Source organism: Mustela lutreola, chromosome 1 (assembly GCF_030435805.1).
Source record: "Mustela lutreola isolate mMusLut2 chromosome 1, mMusLut2.pri, whole genome shotgun sequence".
NCBI classification, from domain to species: domain Eukaryota; kingdom Metazoa; phylum Chordata; class Mammalia; order Carnivora; family Mustelidae; genus Mustela; species Mustela lutreola.
The window spans coordinates 256,404,287-256,413,047 of NC_081290.1; positions in this window are offsets into that span (position 1 = coordinate 256,404,287).

The following is an 8,761-nucleotide window of genomic DNA, read 5'->3' on the forward strand; positions in this document are numbered from 1 at the left end:
AAGAGGTTAAAAATAATAATGTATAGAATAATTATAATAATATAATATAACAAAAGTTATGTGACTATGATAGCTCTCTCTCAAAATATTATAATTTACTCACCCTTCTTTTTCATGTGATAATATAAGATAATAAAATGTTTATGTGATAAGATAAAGTGAGGTGAATGATGTGGGCATTGCAGTATAACATTGGGCTACTACTGACCTTCTGATCATACATTAGAGGAAGGATCATCAGCTTCTAGACTGCAGTTGACCACGGAAAACAGAAATCACAGAGATCTGGATTGCAGATAATGGGGGACTACTGTATATACATTACAGGAGTAATGAAGAGAAGAGAGAGAAAGAAGAAGAAGAGAGAGAAAAAGGGGCAGAACTTATTTGAGGATATAATAGTTGAAAACTTCCCAAATCTGAGAAAGAAAATGGAAATTAAAGAAGCTCAAAAAGCTCTAACTAGCAGAACAGAGTAGAGAGCCCAGATATGGACCCTCAACTCTATGGTCAAATATTCTTTGACAAAGCAGGGAAAAAATATACAGTGGGGAAAAAAAAATCTCTTCAATAAATGGTGCTGGGAAAATTGGACAGCTATGTATAGAAGAATGAAACTCAACCATTCTCTTACATCATACACAAAGATAAATTCAAAATGGATAAAATGCTTCAACCCGAGGCAGGAATCTATCACAATCCTAGAGGAGAACATAGGCAGTAACCTAGGAACATAGGAAGTGGCCACAGCAACTTCTTTCAAGATATGTTTCAAGGCAAAGAAAATGAAAAGCAAAAACAAACTTTTGGGACTTCATCAAGATGAAAAGATTCTTAACAGTCAAGGAAACAGTCCACAAAACAAAGTCCACAAAACAAAGGCAGGCCACAGAATGGGAGAAGATACTTGCAAATGACACTACAGACAAAGGGCTGATATCCAAGATCTGTAAAGAACTCCTCAAACCCAACACACACAAAACAGATAATCACATCAAAAAATGGGCAGAAAAATGGACATGAACAGACACTTCTCCAAAGAAGACATTCAAATGATTAACAGACACATGAAAAAAATGTTCATCATCTTTAGCCATCAGGGAAATTCAAATCAAAACCACATTGAGATACCATCTTACACCAGACTGGCTAAAATCAAAAAGACAGTAAACAACAAGTGTTGAAGAGGATGTGGAGAAAGGGAAACCCTCTGTCAGTAGGAATACCAATTGGTGTAGCCACTTTGGAAAACAGTGTGGAGATTCCTTAAGAAATTAAAAATAGAGCTAGAGGTGCCTGGGTGGCTCAGTGGGTTAAGCCTCTGCCTTCAGCTCAGGTCATGTTCTCAGGGTCCTGAGATCGAGTCCCACATCCGGCTCTTTGCTCAGTGGGGAGCCTGCTTCCCCCTCTCTCTGCCTGCCTCTCTGTCTACTTGTGATCTCCCTCTCTGTCAAATAAACAAATAAAAATCTTAAAAAAATAAAAAAGAGCTATCCTATGACCCTGCAATTGCACTACTGGGCATTTACCCCAAAGATACAGATGTAGTGAAAAGAAGGGTCATCTATACCCGAATGTTCATAGCAGCAATAGCCACAGTCACCAAACAGTAGAAAGAACAAAGATGCCCTTCAACAGATGAATAGATGAAGAAGATATGGTCCATATACACAATGGAGTATTATGCCTCCATCAGAAAGGATGAATACCCAACTTTTGTATCAACATGGATGGGACTAGAAGAGATTATGCTGAGTGAAATAAGTCAAGCAGAGAGTCAATTATCATATGGTTTCACTTACTAGTGAAGCATAAGGAATAACACAGAGAACATTGGGAGATGGAGAGAAGTGAGTTGGAGGAAATCGGAGTGGGAGACAAACCATGAGAGACTGTGGACTCTGAAAAACAAACTGAGGGTTTTGGAGGGGAGGGGGTTGGGCGAACCTGGTGGTAGGTATTATGGAGGGCATGTATTGCATGGAACACTGGGTGTGGTGCATAAACAATGTATTTTGGAACACGGGGGGGAAAAAACACAACTCTAGATGAAATCCAAAGAGGCCTACACCAAGACACATTATAATCAAATTGTTAAAAGTCAAAGACAAAACAAGAATCTTGAAAGTCATGAGAAAAGCAACTTGTCACATATAAGTGCGCTCTCATTAGTTTTCAGCAAGTATATCAGCAGAAATATAAGCCAGAAGGGAATGTGAAGATGAATTCAAAGTGCTGAAAGAAAAAAAAAACCTGCCAAATGCAAACTCTATCTTGCAAAACTGTTCTTCAAAAATACGGGATAAATAAAGACCTAATTGTATAAGCTACACCTGAGGGAGCTCATCAGCACTTGACCTGCCTTACAAGAAGTGCTAAATGGACTCCTTCAAGTTGAAACAAAAGGATGCTAATAGCAATACGATAGCGTATGAAAACATACACCCATGTTAAAGGTAAATATATAAAGAAACACAGAATAATGTAATGGTGGTGCATAAATCACATTTGGTTTCAGTATAGAATTTAAAATATAAAAGCATAATTACCATAAAATCATATTAATGGATACAAAATATACAAATATGTTATTTATGACAGTGATAAACCAGGAAGGACATGTAAAGGTGAAGAGTTTTTGTATGTAATAGAAGTTAGCAGTAAAAATATATTGTTATAAGATGTTTTATGTAATCACAATACTAACAACACACACATAAAATGTATGGAAAATACACAAAAGAAAATGAGAAAAGAATTAAAGCTCATTACCACAAAAAAAAAATCATTAAAACATAAATAATGAGGCAAGAGAGAAAAAGAAGGGTAAAGTAACTATAAGACATGTAGGAAATAGTGAAAAAATGGCAATAATAAATCTTTTCTTTAAATTTAATTGGATTAAATTCTTTAAAGACATACAGTGGCTGAATGGATTAAAAAAAACAAGATCCAACTATAAGGTGTTTATGAGACTCATTTTAGATATAACGACACACATAGGCTAAAAGTTAAATGATTGAAAAAGATATTCAATGCAAATGGTAACCAAGAGAAAATAGGGGTGGCCATACTTAATTCAGACAAAATAAGATTTAAGTCACAAATCATTATAACAGACAAAGTGGAACATTATATAATAATAAAAAGATAAATTCAACAGGAAGTTATATCAATTATATATACAACTAACATCAGAATACTTAATTATATGAAGCATACATTGACAGAATTTAAGATACAAGTAGATGGTAATAATGATAGGAGATTTCAATGTCCTATTTTCAATAATGGATAGAACAACTAGAGGAACTGAAGAGCAGTATAGGCCAATTGGACATCTCAGACATATACAGAACACTCTACCCAATAAGAGCAAAATGTATATTCTTTTTTTTTAATTTTTAATTTTTAATTGTTTATAAACATATAATATATTTATATCCCCAGGGGTACAGGTCTGTGAATCGCCAGGTTTACATACTTCACAGCACTCACCAGAGCACATACCCTCCCCAATGTCCATAACCCCACCCCCGTTCTCCCAAACCCCTGCCCCCAGCAACCCTCACTTTGTTTTGTGAGATTAAGAGTCACTTATGGTTTGTCTCCCTCCCAATCCCATCTTGTTTCATTGATTCTTCTCCTACCCACTTAAGCCCCCATGTTGCATCACCACTTCCTCATATCAGGGAGATCACATGATAGTTGTCTTTCTCTGCTTGACTTATTTTGCTAAGCATGATACGCTCTAGTTCCATCCACGTTGTCGCAAATGGCAAGATTTCATTTCTTTTGATGGCTGCATAGTATTCCATTGTGTATATATACCACATCTTCTTGATCCATTCATCTGTTGATGGACATCTAGGTTCTTTCCATAGTTTGGCTATTGTAGACATTGCTGCTATAAACATTCAGGTACGTGCCCCTTCGGATCACTACATTGGTATCTTTAGGGTAAATACCCAGTAGTGCAAATGCTGGGTCATAGGGTAGCTCTATTTTCAACAATTTTAAAAAATTTTTTATTTTTTATAAACATATATTTTTAGTCCCCAGGGGTACAGGTCTGTGAATCACCAGGTTTACACACTTCACAGCACTCACCAAAGCACATAACCTCCCAAATGTCCATAATCCCACCCCCTTCTCCCAAACCCCCTACCCCCAGCAACCCTCAGTTTGTTTTGTGAGATTAAGAGTCACTTATGGTTTGTCTCCCTCCCATTCCCATCTTGTTTCATTGATTCTTCTCCTACCCACTTAAGCCCTCATGTTGCATCACCACTTCCTCATATCAGGGAGATCATATGATAGTTGTCTTTCTCTGCGTGACTTATTTTGCTAAGCATGATACACTCTAGTTCCATCCATGTTGTCGCAAATGGCAAGATTTCATTTCTTTTGACGGCTGCATAGTATTCCATTGTGTATATATACCACATCTTCTTGATCCATTCATCTGTTGATGGACATCTAGGTTCTTTCCATAGTTTGGCTATTGTGGACATTGCTGCTATAAACATTCAGTTGCACGTGCCCCTTTGGATCACTACGTTTGTATCTTTAGGGTAAATACCCAATAGTGCAATTGCTGGGTCATAGGGCAGTTCTATTTTCAACATTTTGAGGAACCTCCATGCTGTTTTCCAGAGTGGCTGCACCAGCTTGCATTCCCACCAACAGTGTAGGAGGGTTCCCCTTTCTCCGCATCCTCGCCAGCATCTGTCATTTCCTGACTTGTTTATTTTAGCCATTCTGATTGGTGTGAGGTGATATCTCATTGTGGTTTTGATTTGTATTTCCCTGATGCCGAGTGATATGGAGCACTTTTTCATGTGTCTGTTGGCCATCTGGATGTCTTCTTTGCAGAAATGTCTGTTCATGTCCTCTGCCCATTTCTTGATTGGATTATTTATTCTTTGGGTGTTGAGTTTGCTAAGTTCTTTATAGATTTTGGACACTAGTCCTTTATCTGATAGGGAGTTTGCAAATATCTTCTCCCAGTCTGTCAGTTGTCTTTTGATTTTGTTAACTGTTTCCTTTCCTGTGCAAAAGCTTTTAATCTTGATGAAATCCAAATAGTTCATTTTTGCCCTTGCTTCCCTTGCCTTTGGCATTGTTCCTAGGAAGATGTTGCTGTGGCTGAGGTCGAAGAGGTTGCTGCCTGTGTTCTCCTCAAGGATTTTGATGGATTCCTTTCTCACATTGAGGTCCTTCATCCATTTTGAGTCTATTTTTGTGTGTGGTGTAAGGAAATGGTCTAATTTCATTTTTCTGCATGTGGCTGTCCAGTTTTCCCAACACCATTTATTGAAGAGGCTGTCTTTTTTCCATTGGACATTCTTTCCTGCTTTGTCCAAGATGAGTTGACCGTAGAGTTGAGGGTCTATTTCTGGGCTCTCTATTCTGTTCCATTGATCTATGTGTCTGTTTTTGTGCCAGTACCATGCTGTCTTGATGATGACAGCTTTGTAATAGAGCTTGAAGTCCGGAATTGTGATGCCACCAACGTAGGCTTTCTTTTTCAATATCCCTTTGGCTATTCGAGGTCTTTTCTGGTTCCATATAAATTTTAGAATTATTTGTTCCACTTCTTTGAAAAAGATGGATGATACTTTGATAGGAATTGCATTAAATGTGTAGATTGCTTTAGGTAGCATAGAGATTTTCACAATATTCATTCTTCCAATCCAGGAGCATGAAACTTTTTTCCATTTCTTTGTGTCTTCCTCAATTTCTTTCATGAGTACTTTATAGTTTTCTGAGTATAGATTCTGTGCCTCTTTGGTTAGGTTTATTCCTAGGTATCTTATGGTTTTGGGTGCAATTGTAAATGGGATTGACTCCTTAATTTCTCTTTCTTCTGTCTTGCTGTTGGTGTAGAGAAATGCAACTGATTTCTGTGCATTGATTTTATATCCTGACACTTTATTGAATTCCTGTATAAGTTCTAGCAGTTTTGGAGTGGAGTCTTTTGGGTTTTCCACATATAGTATCATATCATCTGCGAAGAGTGATAATTTGACATCTTCTTTGCCGATTTGGATGCCGATAATTTCCTTTTGTTGTCTGATTGCTGAGGCTAGGACCTCTAGTACTATGTTGAATAGCAGTGGTGATAATGGACATCCCTGCCGTGTTCCTGACCTTAGCGGAAAAGCTTTCAGTTTTTCTCCATTGAGAATGATATTTGCGGTGTGTTTTTCATAGATGGCTTTGATGATATTGAGGTATGTGCCCTCTAACCTACACTTTGAAGAGTTTTGATCAGGAAGGGATGCTGTACTTTGTCAAATGCTTTTTCAGCATCTATTGAGAGTATCATATGGCTCTTGTTCTTTCTTTTATTGATGTGTTGTATCACATTGACTGATTTGCGGATGTTGAACCAACCTTGCAGCCCTGGAATAAATCCCACTTGGTCGTGGTGAATAATCTTTTTAATGTACTGTTGAATCCTATTGGCTAGTATTTTGTTGAGTATTTTCGCATCTGTGTTCATCAAGGATATTGGTCTATAGCTCTCTTTTTTGGTGGGATCCTTGTCTGGTTTTGGGATCAAGGTGATGCTGGCCTCATAAAATGAGTTTGGAAGTTTTCCTTCCATTTCTATTTTTTGGAACAGTTTTAGGAGAATAGGAATTAGTTCTTCTTTAAATGTTTGGTAGAATTCCCCCGGGAAGCCATCTGGCCCTGGGCTTTTGTTTGTTTGGAGATTTTTAATGACTGTTTCAATCTCCTTACTGGTTATGGGTCTGTTCGGGTTTTCTATTTCTTCCTGGTTCAGTTGTGGTAGTTTATATGTTTCTAGGAATGCATCCATTTCTTCCAGATTGTCAAATTTGTTGGCGTAGAGTTGCTCATAGTATGTTCTTATAATAGTTTGTATTTCTTTGGTGTTAGTTGTGATCTCTCCTCTTTCATTCATGATTTTATTTATTTGGGTTCCTTCTCTTTTCTTTTTGATAAGTCGGGCCAGGGGTTTATCAATATTATTAATTCTTTCAAATAACCAGCTCATAGTTTTGTTGATTTGTTCTATTGTTTTTTTGGTTTCTATTTCATTGATTTCTGCTCTGATCTTTATGATTTCTCTTCTCCTGCTAGGCTTAGGGTTTCGTTCTTGTTCTTTCTCCAGCTCCTTAGGTGTAGGGTTAGATTGTGTACCTGCGACCTTTCTTGTTTCTTGAGAAAGGCTTGTACCGCTATATATTTTCCTCTCAGGACTGCCTTTGTTGTGTCCCACAGATTTTGAACCGTTGTATTTTCATTATCATTTGTTTCCATGATTTTTTTCAATTCTTCTTTAATTTCCCGGTTGACCCATTCATTCTTTAGAAGAATGCTGTTTAGTCTCCATGTATTTTGGTTCTTTTCAAACTTCCTTTTGTGGTTGAGTTCTAGCTTTAGAGCATTGTGGTCTGAAAATATGCAGGGAATGATCCCAATCTTTTGATACTGGTTGAGTCCTGATTTAGGACCGAGGATGTGATCTATTCTGGAGAATGTTCCATGTGCACTGGAGAAGAATGTGTATTCTGTTGCTTTGGGATGAAATGTTCTGAATATATCTGTGATGTCCATCTGGTCCAGTGTGTCGTTTAAGGCCTTTATTTCCTTGCTGATCTTTTGCTTGGATGATCTGTCCATTTCAGTGAGGGGAGTGTTAAAGTCCCCTAATATTATTGTATTCTTTTTGATGTGTTTCTTTGATTTTGTTATTAATTGGTTTATATAGTTGGCTGCTCCCACATTGGGGGCATAGATATTTAAAATTGTTAAATCTTCTTGTTGGACAGACCCTTTGAGTATGATATAGTGTCCTTCCTCATCTCTTATTATAGTCTTTGGCTTAAAATCTAATTGATCTGATATAAGGATTGCCACTCCTGCTTTCTTCTGATGTCCATTAGCATGGTAAATTCTTTTCCACCCCCTCACTTTAAATCTGGAGGTGTCTTCGGGCTTAAAATGTGTTTCTTGGAGGCAACATATAGATGGGTTTTGTTTTTTTATCCATTCTGATACCCTGTGTCTTTTGACAGGGGCATTTAGCCCATTAACATTCAGGGTAACTATTGAGAGATATGAATTTAGTGCCATTGTATTGCCTGTAAGGTGACTGTTACTGTATATGGTCTCTGTTCCTTTCTGATCTACCACTTGTAGGCTCTCTCTTTGCTTAGAGGACCCCTTTCAAGATTTCCTGTAGAGCTGGTTTGGTGTTTGCAAATTCTTTCAGTTGTTGTTTGTCCTGGAAGCTTTTAATCTCTCCTTCTATTTTCAATGATAGCCTAGCTGGATATAGTATTCTGGGCTGCATATTTTTCTCATTTACTGCTATGAAAATATCATGCCAGCTCTTTCTGGCCTGCCAGGTCTCTGTGGATAAGTCAGCTGCCAATCTAATATTTTTACCATTGTATGTTATAGACTTCTTTTCCCGGGCTGCTTTCAGGATTTTCTCTTTGTCACTGAGACTTGTAAATTTTACTATTAGGTGACAGGGTGTGGGCCTATTCTTATTGATTTTGAGGGGCGTTCTCTGAACTTCCTGAATTTTGATGCTCGTTCCCTTTGCCATATTGGGGAAATTCTCCCCAATAATTCTCTCTAGTATACCTTCTGCTCCCCTCTCTCTTTCTTCTTCTTCTGGAATCTCAATTATTCTAATGTTGTTTCGTCTTATGGTGTCACTTATCTCTCGAATTCTCCCCTCGTGGTCCAGTAGCTGTTTGTCCCTCTTTTGCTCAGC